We start from the raw sequence: 19,089 nt of genomic DNA on the forward strand, positions 1-19,089 counted from the left end.
CACTGACCAAGTGGGGGAGTACATCACCATTTTACATGGATACAACTATCATTATTATATCTGCCTTTGAAAATCCACTTTCCGTCGACCTCTAGTACAAAACCACTCACGCGGTGAATGACAAACTGATAGACTAGTTAAGTATCCATTACAGGGAGGAATAGATGGGGAGACAAACAGTTTGCAGATGGCAACTCATGTAGAAACTATACAATAATAGATATGGTGATTTCCTTAGTCATTCATTGTCATAAAGGAAACAACCATAGGTGACAAGACAAGAAATGAACAGAAAGGGAAAGGTTTACCTTTTTGGGGGTCAAAATAATAAATAAGGATTTAGGGGCTGGAGATGGGAAAGCAGAGTAGCCCAGAGCATATTTTTAAGCATGAAACAGTAGTGGTTCTGACATGAAGACGTGAGAAGCAATGTTAGTTACCTCTTTCTCTCAGGATTCTACATGTTCTTATACAACCCAAAAAAATACAAGCTAATATTAGTGCAAAGCTAAACCACAACAAGTGTCAATTACAACCTTTTAACAAACATTTTGCTAAAATGTTTTCCGTGTATATAGCAAGACTATCATCCACAATGTCATTTAAGTTCCATGGTTATGTGAAAATGCACATAATGTGCTTTTCAGTGAATTTAAGCACAACTTTTACCAGAAGAGATGTGGCAATGTGATTAGATGCACAGCACGTCTGACATTAGTTATTGCAGACCTAAACACCTCCACAGCGAGTGATTTTGGGCTGTCCCATCTCAGATTGTTCACCATCAATCCAAAATTGATCTAATTATGAGTTATGAGAGTTAAGTCCACTGCTGGCTTTCAAACAAAGACTGCCTGCGTCAAAACTGACAATGTTCGAAGTTCAGTTCAAAAGCATTACTTTATTGTTTGGCTGCATTTTCAAAACATGAGCAGTGCAGGTGAATGACGCAAGTTGACAACATGTCTCTGCTTGAACCATCACAACAGAATGAATCAACAGGCTTTCACTCAGATTTTGTTGGACTCATCTCACCAGTGGGGCAGCATTACCTGCTGAACCGGACTGGAGATTTTTTTGACGTCCAAAGCAGTAGGAGAGATGAGCTATAGCTGGACATGCTATTTGTGTTTAGTTGAGAATGGGGAAACAGCATAAGATCCAGTTTCCTCCAAGTAAACTATTCTCAGTACTAGAAAGAAGATATTTTTATCATTGCCATTGACCAGAACTCTGAGGCAATTTGTGTCAGTAAGCCATGTTAACCTTTGGAGGAAAAATAAATAAACAAACACCAGCACTCAATGTCTCACAGACATCAGCAAGGTACAGGAACAGGATTTAGTGTAGTTTGTTCAAATATTTTATGCAACTATACATATCAGGCTTGTACCTACACAGCCCACAGTCTCAATTGTAACTAGAAGAGTGTGCTCAGTAAAGTGCAGATCTCCACTAGGTGTGTCTGGGATCTTGTGGGTGGCGGACAAGGAGTGCAGGGCATTCTGTGTGTCCAGTGTCTAGCTATCAGAGTAGTGCAAAGGGAAATAATATGCAGGTCCAAAACACCAGTGATGTAAAATGTCAATTTCAAAGTGAAAATGCCAAAGACTCCTCCATGTGAATGTCACGTACAAGATTCCAAACTGAAGCAGTTGTTGATCATTTGCGACCCCTACCCTTTTCATTTTTACTTGAAAGGTGTATCGGTTCCAAATTTTGGTAATTGGTCTCCTTGATAAAACGATAATCAGTATTGGCCCTGAAAAAAAAAAACTAAAGTTGTGAATAACTGCAACCACGAGAGGTCCTTGAGTGTACAGTCAGAAATGTTTGCAAAAAAATATTAGGCTGATGGGCTCAGAAGTATGCAAGATTTTCTGTGGAAACACACACACACACAAATTAATTATCCCTCCAGCCTTATGTCTGGCGGACATGATTATGAGTCAGGAGTGTAGCAACACTGACACACAGCTCAGAAAGTCTTCAATCATATGTCACTCTCCCCCCTTACAGTCACTCACGTGTGTGAAACGCTACACTAAGAGTCCCATGTTGGTGGCTACAGACATGCTGCGAAAGACAGGGAGGCCAGCTGGAACACAGTTCTTCAATTTTACATGCAGACCCAAACAAAAGAAATGTAACTTCTTGAGACGGATAATGCAGGTATTAAAGTGGCTAAGTAAAAAAGCCACTTTTATGCTACTAGAAAGTACAACATTAGAGAGAAATCTCAAAATTGAAATAAAAGTACAGATTTGAGGTTTTACTTCATTCATTCCTAGACTTTTCTGGGACATGCAGATACCACGAGAATGTTGTGCCACACAGTCAAAAAGAAAAACAAAAAATACTTTTGGAGACTGTCAGCACAGGATGAGCTCAGCAACAGTCTTGCCAATAGAGAGACGGGAAACCCGAGAAAATGTCCCGACTGAAAGAGGCACAAACAACAAGAGGTCAAGAGAGAGAAGTGGCCTGTGAGACGGAAAGACATCTTACCATGAAAGCATTTCTCCGAGCAGTCAGACGGCTCTCACACAGCAATGTGAACACGCAATCACAGCAGCCAAGTAGAAGAGTGTGAATACTTGCGCTTCAGTCTGTTGTCCAAAATGAGGTCAGTACACAGTCAACAGCCAGATGAGTGTGGGACAGGGCAGAGGAAAACAAAACGAGTGTGTGTTTGTGTATGTCAGTAAGTCGGTAAGTTCCTGCTTGTGACGCGAGGATGGGGGGAAAAACAGCTTGGCTCCAGTTCCCAGCCAAGACAGGAAAACAGCTGCTGAGAGGGAGGAGGGACAAGAGGGAAATATAGAGAGGGAGGGAGAAGGGGAGGGCTGAGTGTGAGCACGCTCAAAGACTTTCCAAAGCAGTACAAAACCACACAGTCTCACAGATGCACTGACTGGGCACCTCCAGAAGACAGTGGAAAGAAATGTGGACAAACAACAACACCTATCCCACATTGAAGAAGCTTATTTCCTCCTTGCTCTGCTGAACTGAACAAAGGACTTTAGGCAAGTCAGGGAAAAGTGTTTAAGGAAGCAGAAGCCACTTGAACGTCTGTCTTTTGTATTAAAACATTTGTAAATTATTGGTAGTGTTGGCCGGAGTTCCCTGAATTAATTATTTCTCATTTCGATCCCTGGAGTTGTTCTGCAGCCCTTGGATGTTTACTGTTACAACAAGCAGACTCTATATGACAGCTCAGACGGACTCATTTCTACATTTACCAGGATGTCACATCTTTGTACTATTTTTTGGATTAATATAACTTGTAACTGAAAATTTAGCTTATGTTAAAACATGACAGGCAGTTTGTGCTGTCTAGTATAGATCTACTTCTCTTCATCTCCATGTGTTTTACATAGTGAGTTTTACATGTGTGCTTCAACCTATGATTTTTACATTATAGAATGCAGTTAATGTGGTTCAGACATTATCTATTTATTTTTATCAGTTTTTGTCTTCAACTAAGTTTTAGGCAAATGTTTAAAAAAAGGATTGACCATTTGTTTCAGTCAGCTATTTTCTAGTTAAACAACAAAAAACACATTTTAGTAAGACTAAAACAACTAAAACTATTGAGCTGGTGAACCCGTGAGACTGTGAGGCTCACCAAAAGACTTGGATGGGTGGAAAATATTGGAATGGATTTAACATTAGCCCAATTCACACTGCCCTTTGAGTGTGGGGATCCCGCACCAATTCTCCGCATCCTCCTCCGTGTGAAAGTTTCAGATGCAACGAGGGGTGAAATTTCGCTGCGCCTCTGATGCCCCTCTGGAGGTTGTATCAGAGGTGCAGCAGAGGCGAACCGTACCTGTGTGAATGGATAAGCCGGTGGCGTATCGATCTGATGGTGTTCACAGTCTGATAACTAAACAGGTCCATCACTTAACAAAATAAAGAGAAATGTCCCACAAAGCAACGTTACAGGACCAAACAACAGTAACGTAGTAACTGGTAGTGTCTTTGGTGTCTGTCCTACCGACTTTGTCACATTTCTGCCCAAAAAACAGCGTCTGTCCCTGGCAAAAAATTTTAACTCACCAAGTGTTTGTCTCCTTCCACTATTGTGTTGTTGTAGTTACTGTCTTTCGCCAAGAAAACCGCATCCCTCCCCACGAGTGAGAGAGTCAGACAGCGTCCTGTTTACTGATGGCGATTATGTAATTAAGAGCGAAAAACGTAACTTTGTCACTTTCCAGGATGTTTGGTGGGTCAGGATCTCAATCACAACACATTATAACAGCATCCATATGATTATAAACAGTCAGCGGGTACATGTTTAGATTAACAGGAGGACACCGGGGGAAACATGTTGGAAAAAAAACAGACGTCCTCATCATGACGTGTACCGTCACGCCTCTTTTGGATCCACAGCGCCGGCTCACTGTATGAATTGACACACTGGTGCGGCTTTCTGCTGGAGCTGCTTGGTTCTGTGTGAACAAACAAACACGGAGAATTGGCGAACCTCCGCAGCAGAGATAATGCGGCGTCTCTGTGTGAAAAGGGCTACCGAGACAAATACTATTAAATACTATTTTTTGGCATTTCTGCCAATGTAGTGGTGTCACTGAAGTGAGGCTGGCCAGGTTTTTGTATATAGTACCCATGTCCATCTAAACATGGCCTCATCTCTAGTAAAAGTGGCCTGAGGAGGAAACCAAAGGGACAAGTGGTGTCACCTAAAATTAAACAGACTTCTGTGGCTCTAGTTTTGATTTGTGTTTTGTGCTTTTAAAAATGTCTTTTGGTTAGATGTCACGCCAACTCATTAGACCCTGCAGAAGAATGCCATGTGGCTTTTTGATAAAGCTGTGTGTGTACGATATGCTCTGGTATGACAGTGTAACCACCCAACTGTCTCCCTCTTCTCTCCTCGGCTCCGACACCATCCCCCGCTCTCTACCTATGTATCCATGCTTCTCTCTCTCTCATCTTTCTCCCCTGGGAGACAAGAAAGCCCTCCTCTCACTTGTTACCCCCTCTCAGCAAATGCACAACAGCATTCATCTCTGTATGCCTGCACTCTTCAGTCAAAGAGTTTATTATGCTGAATTCCATATTAACGCAATATGACTTGGCTCAAATTAACTCAAGACGGAAAGCCACACTGGAGTTTTCACTGTACAAAAAAATACACACTCATCACATTCATACGAGACTCAACAACACCCACCCACACTGAAGGCTGCTGCTTGCTGCAGGACTAACTTGTTTTGACGTGGTCTGGTGTATTGACAGGAGTGCAGAAGAAGCTGAATGACCTCAAGTAGGGATCACAAAAAGTGGGCCATAACTACAATCAATGTAGTGAAGAGTTTGTGCAGTCATTTATGAGCACATATCATTATGAGAAAAGGGGGAAAAACGGTTCAATTGCCTCACTGACTGCAACACTGCAAACTTTGAGGGCAGTAAGTTGCAGGGAAAATTGGCAAGTAAACAATTATATGGTGACAGATATAGGTTAAGTCAATGAATGAAGGAAAAGAAATTAAGACAAGATACATTTAAGAACATACTTAATGGAAGCAAAACAGTATAAACACACAAGCTGCATTATGATTAAAAACATTAAAACCATTCCCCTCTCATCCCTCATAAAGTAGAGCGATGACTTTACAATGTGCAGATCGAAGAGTCTAGTCCGCCATGGTAGTGGGGCTCGTCAATAATAGACCCATTTGTCCAAATGACTTCCTGCTCCTTAGAAAAAGACACACCCAACAGCCGAGGATGAGCAGCAGTTTGCCGTCTCCATGTCTCCGTTTACCCAGGAGACAAATCTGTTGGCAACCACATGTTGAAAGAAGAAGCCAAAGCTAACCCCCTCTGAGAACGCACTTTTTTCTTGTGTCCGCACACAGGACCGCAATCCAAACATCAGAGACATAAGAGGTAAACCCGCCTATATGGTAATGTCTACCAACTGTTGGAGAAAAGACAGAAATCTTTTCATGGCAAAGTGTCATCTGTAAGTAAACAAAAGTAACTCTTTATACCTTGCAACCCCAAAATGGGCAATAAAGGAAAACAAAGAATGAATTGTTACTCAACATTACACAAGAGCTTAGTGATATTCACATGTGGCTATATTTTTAATCTAAAACCGCAACACTGGGGTGGCTTTGTTGCTAACCACTTTCACCAGAAGGAAAGGCCTTTCCGTGGAGTCTGTGGGACAAATCCTGAGTAGTCTAAGAAAATCTACACAAACACAAGGAGAATATGCAGTTAAATGGCAAGCAGGTGAGCTGAATGTGAAACTCTAAATTGCCAATAGGTGTTTGCTTGTCTCTGGGTTCTTTTAATGATGCGTTACTTCGTGTCTTAGCTCCTCAGTGAGGATGTGAGACACAATTATAAGGGCTAACTAACTAAGCCTGTATCTAAATGAATAGGGAGCGGGCCATAATTTCTCTTTCAATGGTCACTGGGACATAAAAACTGCATGTATAGAATGAAAAAACACTCAAAGTATCTTCAATTTCCTTTAAGACTCAATCCAGACTGATGAGACACCATCAGCCAATTGAACGAGTACTTGATCAAACAAGAGTTTAATGTCTTTTTAAAATATCATTTAATGTCCATTAGCGTGATATCCTCCTCTTTCACGTTTTTTCCAAGTCCATCTGCAGGTGTCCCTTACTGCCATCAAATCAGTTGAAACTGTTGTGAATCTCAACTGTGTGTCAGTGCAACAACACATTTGGCTAGACATGTTTCCTGGTTAAGCCGTTTTAAAGTAGATGATTGGCTTTTGGGGGAAAGGTGCGGTAAATGTGTCAAATATTTCTATTCAAAATGCTTGTGTGTCTGTCTCCTCTCTTATAAGGTCTCTGACTATGTGTAGGCGATTAAGTGATTATTAATGAGATTATGATGGCCACGTAGGATGAGACTGATTGCTCATTTCACAGCTTCAACCGTGTACAACAGTCACCTGCTGAACAGGCTTTGCTGACTGCAAGAAAGATTATCATATGGAGATTTTAACAAAATTGGAGCTCCAATAATTAGTTTACTAATCAATAAATTGACAGATAAAATATATCAGCAGTAAATCAACCATTTTGTTAATTAATTGTTATTGAAGCCAGAAAAGTCTATTGTCTGAAGATAACTGTGGGGACTGAAAAACTGACAGGAAGAGCTACTGGTAGCTTCAGCACTAACTAATCTGTCATGACATCATTAGCTTGCATTTAGACACATACACCCTGACCACACCAACAGTTGCTTCATACACTGATATGATTAAAAAATAAATAGGCTGCTCACATATTACAAGCAGAGCTACACTAAGCCCGGAGAAATTCCAGTTATTGTTTGACAGTGGAGGGCCAACTATACTGGTTATCATGATAGCTGAAGGAACCATTGTATGTACTCCAGCCTATTAGTGTGGATAATAAGCGCCTGACAGGGTAGCAGGGGTCACTAAGTTCACCTAAACTGACTGTATCCTGATAGGGAAATTCCAGTTGTATGGCTGCCATAGAGTAAGCACGTAGAGACAAGACTTGTTGTTGCTGCATGGTGATGTTGGCTGGAGCTCCTGAAACTAAAAGACTTCAGCAGTAGACAAATTAAATCACAAACAATAGAAATGTATGGTGTAACACACTCAGCGAGTGACTCACTCTACTGAGTTCTACAAGAATATCTGATGATGTCAATAAGAAACTGACAACAGGGGTGTTTCATAAAGTAGGATTATCAGTTAAATTCCACTTAATTCTGTAATTAAGGTTAATTTTCTGGAAATTCTGTTTCATAAAGGAGATTTAAATGAGTCTGATCCAAGTTATAATGGGAACATATCCCTCCTGATTAACCAGGTCATGCTAGTTTTAAATATTAGCTTTACATCACGCTAAACTAATTTTACAATCCATCTATCAGACTAAGACTGTGCAACAGTGTTTTCTTCAGTGTTCCTCCTCGACAGTTCAACTGTAGTTCATCTTTGTGTCTGAGGTGAAGTCTGCTGGTACAACTTACTGCCAAAAGGTTCTCTTTTACATTCAAACATATTTCCATTAGGGTCAGCATTCAGCACAAGCAAACTTTCTATTTGGTTCCATATTAGGTTTAATGCTGTGAGGCTGCCCTTATGTATTTTCAGTTCAGGTTTGTGACAAGCTCATCTGGCTCCAGTGTACACTTTGTAGTTGTGGCATTCCTCTGTTACTTCTACTGTGGTACTGCATGGTTTACATATTGCCATAGAAACCTTACACACAAGGATTTGTTGTTGTCATCTGGTGCTTTGGGGTTGTGTGCATTATTTATAGTGTGGTCTTAAACCATTTGCCTATGACATAGAGCACCTGTATCATCCTGGTTTTATCTTTAAGAACAATTTGATGCAGATCCAAATAAAAAATTTGGATCTAGCGGTTTAAATAAGTTTTACTTTTTTATACTGGATTGCTCGACTGTATTGAAGGGGACTGTTGGGCCTTGGCAGAGGCATGCCCTATACTTAGTGCCATTCTGGCTAGTTTCAGTAAAGACTTGATTCAGCAGCTTTATTTCTCATGTAAACACAAAGACATGGGTCAGCTAATTTTGATGTTGTAGCGGTTAGGTTAGTGACGTAGGCCTCGGCGGATAGAAACCTTAACCAAAACTCTCTAAGCCTGTAGTACATATCAACTGCTTTTGGGGTTTGGACCTTCTGAAATATTTAGCAGTTGCCTCGGATCAGTTTCCGTATGCCTACAGGTAAGCCCAAACCGGTCTGATCAGGTTTCCACAGCTGGGCTATAGAATGTGAGGGAGATCATTGAAATCAGCCAGTCTGTCTTCACATCTGACTATCAACCACTTCCCATCTCCAGTGTGATGGATACTATGTCATTTTCAAACAAAGGCACATCACACACTTGCTGGGGCAACTCCGTGAACAGAAAGTCATCCTTCCATCACCAGCAATATCATCTAACACAATGTACGCCTTTAACCAGCTCTGGGGGTTTGAATATAGATGGCAAAGCAGTTCAAAGTACAATGAAGGCAGTGCTGCAGTATGTAATTTAGGTGGATGAACAGTGGTTTTGGGACTAGAAACCCACCTCCTAATCCATCCAAGTGTCGGCGTCTTGAGAAAAGTGCATCTCTGCCCAGTCAAAAGGGAACAGGTCGCACTATGGAGCTCTGGTTATATCCTGTGGAGAAAAGACACCAAAGGTTTGATTTGGGTGACACAGAGACACATGAGAACATGTTTGCCCGTTGATGGGAGGTTCTATTACATTTAAAGACATTTTTTTTAAACAAAATGACATACAGCTTCCCCTTGTGGGTTACTAAATACTGGTCCCTTTAAAGCAGCAAATATGATGATGATGATGATCACACAGGGAAATATTCATGCAGCAATTCAATGGGGTGCCCACAAACACATATACACAAACACAAATCTAACAAGTGGGAAAGGTTTTAGTACTTCCTCCTGTTGTGAATCTAGGCTTCAGGTAAGGATGTTAATGTGGATTAATGCAGCCCACAGAGCTGTGTGAAAAACAGAGGAGAGCAATGCTGTAGCTTCAGTGCCAACATTACTCCATGTGGTCAAGCACTACTTAATGCCTCTAAAACTCCATCTGTTAGGTAAAACACTCAAAACACTGGCTAGTTTTCCTTCAGTGTAGTAGTAATTCTGTCTGCTGAGTCTTCCAAGTGTTACCTAGCAAAACAGCAGCAACCGGTGAGTTTCTAAGTACCATGTAGCAACCCAATTTCTAAAGCATGTAAATGAAAAGTAATGCATCTTATCAAGTCTTGTGGTTAATAAAACCCCAGTTAACATAGACTTCTCCCAATAACCCGATTTCCTGTGTGCATGTAAAAGCAGTAAATGAGACATCATCACTAATTAATATGAACTGCCAGTCAATTCCCTCCCTTCACTCATTCACACAATTCAGCAAGGAGGTGTTATCTTGATAATTAAGCATTCAAATGAGCAATGGAGGGAAAGTTTGGCAACGAAAGGAGAGCTGGATTGGTGCAGGGTGAGTTTGGAGGGCACCAAAGTTGTGAAACTAGTCTGCTATCTTTGAGGCCATGTGGATTCTCACACTGATTAAATGAACCGCAGAACAATAAGCGCCAGCAGCCCTTTGAAGACATCAAGGTCCTCTAAGGCAGTGGTTCTCAACCTTTTTGGGGTCCTGGACCCCCTGCATATTTTAGATCGACCCTGAGGACCCCCCCCCACCCCATTTTTTATCCACTATGGTTTCAGCTAGGATAGCTGCATCTGGTGCAATTAGCTTCTCAGCTATTGTATATGGCTTTTTAGCTTTGGCGACAAGCAAAGCTACCTGGTAAGAAGCTTGAAGGGAAGTTGCTGAAGGGAAGTTGCTGAAGTCTGACTTGCGGCACGCATGTGATTTTGCGCCCCCCTGAACTCGGAAAATTTCTGTGTGAAAAAGTCAGCAGTCTTGCCCACTGACGATTGATGCCTGGTGCTCAGATGCCGCTGCATGTGTGCCGGTTTCATGGCATGGTTTGAAAGTACCTCTCCACATAAAAAACACAGAGGCTGCTGAGGGTCCGAATCAGTTGCTGTAAATCCCAACATGATGTATTCTTCTTTATAAAGTCTCTTTTTGCTGTCTGTTTTCTTTTTCTTTTCCGGTGGCCCAGAGTCTGCTTCGTCTGAAACAAGCGGTCTTTCTTTTAATTTGAGCCATCTCTCCATGTTGTCAAGTCGTCTTCTTCTTTTTCTTCTTCTCCTTCTTCTTCTTTGTGTAACTGTGCTTATCATCTCCGTAATTTGTTTGTAACATTAGCGTAATTTCAAGTGCTAACCTGAACCTTACAAGCTAATGAGTTTTACCACATCAGCTTCCTGCAAATATTTCACAATAAAAGCATTATTAAGAAATGAATGGTGTATGCCCAGTGAAACACTAGGGGGCTCATAATTTGAAAAGGATGCAGATCCTGTTAAGTTTGTATTGACAGCGTCATGCAGTAACTTTAACAATAATATAAATGTCATAGGATCTTTTTTAAGAGATATTTTATTTTCACAGACCCCTTGCAATTACACCACAGACCACTAGGGGTCCGCGGACCCCCGGTTGAGAATCACTGCCCTAAGGTATCGAGGTCATTACCTAATAAAAAAGACAATACAGTGTATCAATTAACCTACTAATCAAAACTTAACAGTAGACCAATGAACGAAAACAAAGGCACTCACTTCACCATCAATTTAAAGACATTTGACAATAATGCAGAGTTCACCCATGGCAACAACTATAGTTCAGACAAGGTCATTTTTGAGCTAAGCTGAAGGAGTAACAGGTTCACAAATGCTCCACAGATTCTGTGCGGTGGCTGCAGGGTGCATCTCTCCAAATGATCAGCACTAGAGAAAGACAAGCAAGCACATGCAGGCACGCATACACACATCTGACTAACTGATCCAGACCCTGATAGTGTGTGGTCTGATGAGACAGCAGGAGGGCTTACACAGTAGTCTTCTCTCCAATGCTTCTCACTCCTCACCACCTGTTTCCTCGCACTCGCATACACATACAGCTCCAGTAACAGCCAGTGAGTCGTTGTAGTAATCTGGTGTGGAAACAAAAGTCAAGGTGATCTTAATGACGTAGCAACACTAATTAGCATACAAATAACCCTCAGGGAGCAATCCTCACTATACAGGTCAACAAGGGTGCTCCAACTGATCGGCCAACATTCACCATTTCATTCTAAATGTGTTCTAAATAGTTTGAACGGTGGCCTCTATTAAGGCCGATTAGAAGAGCCAATCAGATCTGGCTTAAATGCCATAGCACACTGCAGGGCTCAAGACTAATGGCCCTCGTTGTCACCTTCTCCGGGGTGACAGAAATTGTGTGTAGGACGAACAGGCTATTGCTTGGCAAATGACAAAAATGAATCCAGCAATGACTACAACAGAGTGCGTCTCACGCCATTACCCTTGTTATCCGTTTCCACAGCAATGTGTCAACATTGGTTATAATCACTAGCTGGCTACTCAGTGTCAGACCTAAGAAGCTTGCAAATATGTTGCGCTTATTAAACCAAGAGGGCACCACAAATCAGTATCGAGTCAGAAGGAAAGCTAGTAAGCTGTTAACCGCTGGTGAGCAAGAGAATCCTTTAGTGTGTTTGGCTAAGGAAGCTAACAGCTATCAGACCAATAGCTTACAGCCAACAGAGCTTACAGCCTACAGCGGAGCTAAACACAGAGCAGGTAATCAGTATTGGCTAACACTGCTTCTAGCAATCATGGCCAGCCTATAAAAAAAAAAAAAAATCCTGTTCGGAGCACCTTCCGGCTTCTTCTCTGGTCGAACACCACTAATCAATTTTTCAGCCTTTACTGACCCAGGGTAGTTAAACTCATACCAATGCTTTTTTCCAGGAACACACTGCCTGTGTTCAATTCCCCAAACCCCCTTATGCTCCTGTGCATTGGTATTAACTATATTAGAACTGTTGAACTGAACATTAGGGCCCCCTCGCTCTCCCCCTCACTCTCCCTCTCTCTCTAGTCCCTCCCACCCCACTCAGTGAAAAGTTACAGTGAAACTCGGGCTTTGTAACGTTAGTAAAATTGAGCAACTTTAGAGATGTGCATGACCCAGTCTTTAATTTGAGTTGGAAAGCTAGCTAGCAGTACCTGTCTGATTGATATCAAGACACAAGATCTGGAAATGTGTGATTTAGTGGATTACATCATTGGAATCTGTTCCATTTAAATGGACGATGCACTGTTCAGTGGCTGAACTGGCCAGGATTCCTTCGGTTACACATCCCATTACGTTGTTAAATGCCACTCTTACAAACCATTAATGTTCGTGCATATTACTGGGGTAAGGAGAATCCTAAAGTGTGCGATTTCATTTCATGAATGGATGGATAGTTGACGTGGCTGGATTATTTGGAAGAGAGAACTCCATATTAGTAAATACAGTATAAAGTAATGTAACGTTAACAGAGTGTTTTTTTCCTGCCTGCCTGGCTGCCTTCAGTACCCTGTCCCTATCATGGACAAGGTGATGGTGTTGCGTTATATATTCAAAGCTAGATAAACTGAAAACAGGTCAGATGAGAGAGGTCTGGTATGGTCTGCTATATGAGACTAGATATGACTTGAATGCCACACCTGTCAGCCTCCGGTAAAATCAGCTGTTCCAACGTTTAACGTTACCCCGGGACCACAAAGATTTATCGGTAGCCCATATTTTCTAACCCTATGGCCAGAGTAATGCGTGGAAGGTATTTCATGGAGTGGAGAATTACTTTATGAAAAAAATATCTCTGGCATAATGTTAGTCTACAAACGTGACATTAATTAAAGTCTGTTGCGAATGTATGGTTGCTGCATATTAGGGCTGCAACAACTAATCGATTAAATTGATTAAAATTGATTATCAAAATAGTTGGCAATTAATTTAGTCATGGATCAATGTTATGCGCTGCATGCGCTGCACGCGCTGCGCCAACGTCTGAGGTGGTGGCAGTAAGCCAGCCAATGCCGTGCCGTGTGCAGCTCACGTGACGACGCCGTCTACCTTGCCTGGAGGAAACATTTGAAAAATGGCGGAGGCAAGCACTACAGATAGTTTAGTGGAGAAACGTGTGGATGTTCATGATACCACGGAGAAAAGTGTACGACCCAATTCATCAAAAGTGTGGGAACACTTTACATTAAAGCCTTCAAAGAAGACAGACACAAAATGTGCAGCGTTGACCTCGCATGGCACGGTAGTACAACATCACTGCGGGAGCACCTGAAGAGGAAACATGTTGGAGCCATGGATGAAGGGAACTCACGGTACGTAACTTTATAAATCCATAGCCCGGGTACATTGATCCGTCGTGTCCATGTGCATGTGTTTTTAATCTTTTGTTAACGAGGAGTAAACCGATTGTTTAGCGAAGCGCAGCAGCAACTGCTGTGTATTCATTTTTAAAGTGTTACAAACTTTTTGTCGAGTGCGACATTCATTTGTTGTGTTGGTTTTGGGTCGCTATAGAAATTCACGAGTTTTGTTTGAGTATCCCTTTGTTGCAACTCGGGGCTGATAATGTGTCGGTCTCCGGCAGATTTGACAGACAGAAATATCTCCGGTTCGTTTCATAATGGATCAATGTAGCCGGGCCACCAATAAAGCTATTTAAATCTATTTAGGTTGGAGAGACACGTTGCCCTACTGCATATCTAACGTTAATGTACAGCAGTTACCTGTCGGTCAGATTGTTTACTTGAGATTAAGAGGACTTAGATATTTTCAGCAGAAGTGGCCCTCAAATGATGATGACTGACTCAGAGTAACCTCCATGCAAAATGGTGACGTACTCCCCCGCGTGGTCGGTGGAGGCTGCGCGGCCATCGGCAACTATTGGAGCCAAGTTCAGCAGATAACAATAGTTTGTAAAAAGGTCCAATCGGCGCCGATTAATCGGTCAACCTCTACCCAGAAGGGACAAACCAGACTTTCCCCAACCACATTTATCTGTTTATTTTTTATTCTTTTAGGTCATAGGCAGTATTGCAGGCATGTAAATACTGATAGTTTATTTTGTGCACAGGTATTTGTTAGCAGCTCTTCGACTGCCATTTTATAATCCACTGATAATTTAAAAAAAGGACAATCAGCGAACAGTAACTGAGGTATAAATCCAATTTGGCTCACAAACACTTGGGAGTGCAATTTAACATGCTCTACAAGAGGAAAGAAGAGGCCAGCTGAGCTGGCAGAACATGTCTCCCATCAGAGTTGGGAGGATTATAGAGAACCACAGCTTTTAATGATTTGACATTTTTAATGATGGTTAGAGGGAAGAGGGAGTGAACCATTTATCAGTACGAGGCCCCTGGGACACTACAGCCCTCAATCGTTTCTGCTTCATCTACCTTATTTCCTTCCAACCCTGTGTGTTTCAATCCAAAGACACTCTCAGGCGACCAATCACTTCTATTGTCTGAGTCAGAGTTGAAGATTGGCCCATGCTGAATAAACGGCCATTAGAGTGACAATTAAATTGTACAATAAAGTTGCATGCAATTTGCAAATGTGGTGTGAAGATGAATAACCTCCAGGCCATATACAATATTGGGTTCATGAGAACAAGACGAGACGATATTTTAACACTAACTTTAAGAAACCGCGTACCGGGTACCCAAAATGCTGCCATACAAATGATTTACAAGTGGCAGGGGCATGTTGTTGCTTGCTGTTGTTTTAAAACAAATATGTTGTTTTAAAACAAATATTTTGAAATGGCTACACTCAGAAATACGTTGAGATTCTAGGCATGTAGGCCAGAGGACGGTTCTGATGAAATGGTGCTTAACTGGGAGGCATGTTAGCAGATCAAAAGTAACATGTCACTTTAGCAGCTAAATTAGCTCAAAATACCATTGTCGCGCTTGTGGCCTCATCTACCCCTGAGATAAGTCATTAGCGACAGTCAAACGTGGTGTGAATTAAATTGGATAATCAACGGGTTGCTATGCTCACGCACTTGACAGAGTTCTAATTAAAAATGCTAAACAAAATTTTGAAAAGGGGGAGGGGAGACAGTGGTGTGAAAAAGTGTCTGTTCCGTTTTTGTGTTGCTTTGATCTAACCTCTTCCTTTCCCAACGCTCCAAAAAACACTCAGCTTCAAAGACATATTAGTTTGTTCTAACCTCAGGAGAACTCCCAACACAGTAGTGGGTACGACTGGTTAAGTGTACCTTGGTAGAGCAGTTTATCTGAACAATTAGGGAATTAATGGTGCAGTAAATCTGCCCAGCAAAAATGTAAACAAATATAGATATTTTATACTTTCGTTGCATCTTTTACTTTGCATGCACACCTCACAAGGAATACATGAGCTACATAATTAAAAAATACAGAGAACCAGGGGAAGATCACAAGTGTTCTTCAGATGGAACCCACTGCTGTGAAAAAAAAGATCCTGACATCTAACAGAGGGACCCAGCGGGCAACAAAGCTGCTGAACATCAGTGGAGCAGTAGGATTCCAACAGAGCACATCCATGAGCACACAGGACAACTCAATAATTCATGTCAGTGTAGTATGGCCAAAGAACGGCTAGGTTCATGGGATGCTGAAACTAAAAGGTGTGTGTATGTGCATAAGCATGTTTAAGTCACATCAGAAAAAGTATAAAACAGGTAGGCAAAATGCTGCCACAAAACATTTAGTTTTTTAATTTAAAAAAGGTTGGTCAGATTGCCAGGCATTTACAAATACATGAACACATGCATAACTACAGACCATTAAGATTTTTTAAAGATCAATATACTATTCAGTACATTTACCATACATATAAACACACACCTACACGTGAAGAAAAACTTTACAATACAGGAAGTTCAGCATTGCACTCACGAATTATGAAAGTTTTAAAAAAACTGCTACTTCAAGGGAAATTCCAATATATTTAAACTTGGGCCTTATATTAACAAGTTTTAGTGTGTAAATTAATCATATTTACCAAAAGTTTTGCCAAAGTAGCCAATGGCTGCAACACAAGCCTTTGGGGCAACTCCCCTGAAGTTATGTCCACTAAAAGTACTTGTTGTTGCCACTGACCGGCTGAGGTTTACATACATTTCTGACAACATTACAGAAATAATTCCAGCAGAGACAGACCTTTTTGTTAAATAATTAGATCTTTTTTTTAAACCAGAAACACAATTCTCACTCAAGGAGAAGATTCACTCTGAAGTCTTGCAAGAGGTGAGATGTTGCAGGAGGATGACAGTGGAAATATGAGTGAGAGTTGGGAGAAAGGAGTTTAGAGTTTACCTTGAGGAATTGCCAGCAAGAATGTATTTCCAAAGTAATGGCATAACTGATTTTGACAATCTAGATCAGGAGAGATTTGTCCCTGAACGAGACTTGTATTTCATGTTTAGAAAAGGATCTTCATTTTTAAGAAAAAGGTCTATATCCACAGGGATTGTTTCCATAATGTTGTCAGACACTCAGAATAACAACCTCAACCTGTCAGTAGCAAAAACAAGCACCTTTAATGGACGGATCTATGACAGTCGGAGTTGCCCCAAAAGATTATGTTGCAGCTACTGCAGCCATGTCATGGCTGCCAGCTGAGGTGATCTACTAGAGCGATTCCAAAACTTTTGGCAAGTATGAATACCAAAAAAATACCCAAATTCCCTTTAACATAAGCTTCTGTTTTAGCATATTGACATGTGTGAATGTGCTCCTGTTATCCTACATTTCTGCTGCACCAAACTGACAGCAAGCACTCATGTATGACTGCATTTATGCACCAACATATACACACCACTGCGCAAGAGGTGAACTGAGGTGAAATTATTCACAGTGGCTATATGCGTATGTGGAGTCTGCCCTCACAATGACCCAATGGTTTGGGCACACTGTTTTGCATGGTAGATTGTTATAGCAGGAAATCAGATGGGGACAAAAAAAGAGGAGCAGGGATCAAGTGGGATGAGGAAAAAGCAGCACGTGGGAGTTCGGGGGAGAATGTCTGGCTTGAAACTTTTAAGAGGAAACGTCCTGCTCCTATGTCAGATGTAGGCTTCTACTTTACATGCAATAAAAAGATGAGCTGTCAGCTTTTATGTTGATTTATGTATAGAATGTAAGGTTATCTGTGTATTTATATTGTAGTGAATAAAAAGGGGAAAAAAGGCACTGCTCCATACATACAAACAGTGCAACAGTTAAGCAGGATTAGGAAAATTGTCACATTTAATTAATTTACAGAAAGGTTAGCAACACAAAATGGACAGTACCTGGACAAAGTGGGATGGAAATACTGTCTCGGTTATATAAAATGATCAGCTGAGGACGTTTTCCAAATTCTCATCAAAATCAGCAACCCCACACTGTTTTCATTGTCAGTACCATAATCATGTCTCATCTCTGCTGGTATGAGCTTCAGACAATGGCTTCACTTTCTCAACCTTAATTAATAAAATGTTTGATTTCTTTATGGAAATAACTCCAGCCATCCACAACTACTCTCCGCTGGCAACCCTCCTCTTCCCCCAGCTATTGATCACTCACACTGTTCTACCGTCCTCCTCAATCTTTGTGTCTGATGTATGCCATTTGACTCTCACTCAATCTGCCCACCATCCAACTCCAGTCTCAGGGCTGGATTAAGCAAGAACAACTGGTTCGTACAACATATTGGCAGGCTGTAGTGTTTATTGCTGTTCAGAATGGACATAGTCGAAGGCAGGGTGAACGACGGGGAAAGATTTGATAATCATTTTTCAGACGGTCCGTCCTGGAAGGCATCCATACTGTTGCACTCCTTTGTATGCCCAAAACATGACACACTGCAAACACTGTACATGTGTGGACACATCTGTGCATGCAAACCACCAAGGTCAATAAAAAGCCCCTCGTCCTGCTGCCATGGCATTAACAAACCAAAGCAACTTTCAAGAACTAATGCTGCCAAAGACCAATTGATTAATCATCTCACGTTTTCTTTCTGAAGTTGCACATAATGGCTACAGATGATGGCCAGCTGACTGCCGCAGTATGTCCCATGTCCAGCCCAGTTACCAAAACTGGCTTATAGAATTAGTGGAAAGAAGTCTAGCGCTCTTTTAGTAGAACCATTTCATTTTAAAGATCCAATAGCTGTAAATCCCCACAGAAAAATCACTCAGTTTACTATTTTTTGTAACTCTTTTTTGCTGCTACTGAAGTCAGAAATCCTCATATCATCTACTCATCATGCTAGGATGAGTACAAAGTGCATTTCGTGAATACATGTTGACCATAAACACTGTCAAGACTCAAGAGTAGTTTACATGCACAGGAGTTTGCAGCTCAATGCAGCACATAATGCAGAGCTTTGGTGTACCAGTATAGAAACGTGTGGGTGGAAGCTTCTTCCAGGAGGAGCGCTTTACACCACATCCTTCTCAGATGTGATGATAAACAGCCCCAGTAACTCTTGTGGTACATCCCTCTCTCTCTCTCTCTCTCCCTCTACCTCTCTCCATAGGGACGAACATCCATCATCTGCCTGAAGAGCTGAG

At 41.5% G+C, this 19,089-nt stretch overlaps 1 protein-coding gene across 1 annotated transcript in view; it reads right to left on the bottom strand.

The window, feature by feature from the left end:
- Positions 1 to 19,089, bottom strand: part of LOC141012166 (SPRY domain-containing SOCS box protein 4-like) — a 45,837-nt gene that overhangs the window by 21,701 nt on the left and 5,047 nt on the right. The window contains exon 2 of the mRNA XM_073485574.1: positions 9,105 to 9,197. The gene's annotated coding sequence lies outside the window, so the exon portion shown is untranslated. The remainder of the gene's footprint in view (positions 1 to 9,104; positions 9,198 to 19,089) is intronic.

Source organism: Pagrus major, chromosome 2, assembly GCF_040436345.1.
Source record: "Pagrus major chromosome 2, Pma_NU_1.0".
NCBI lineage: Eukaryota > Metazoa > Chordata > Actinopteri > Spariformes > Sparidae > Pagrus > Pagrus major.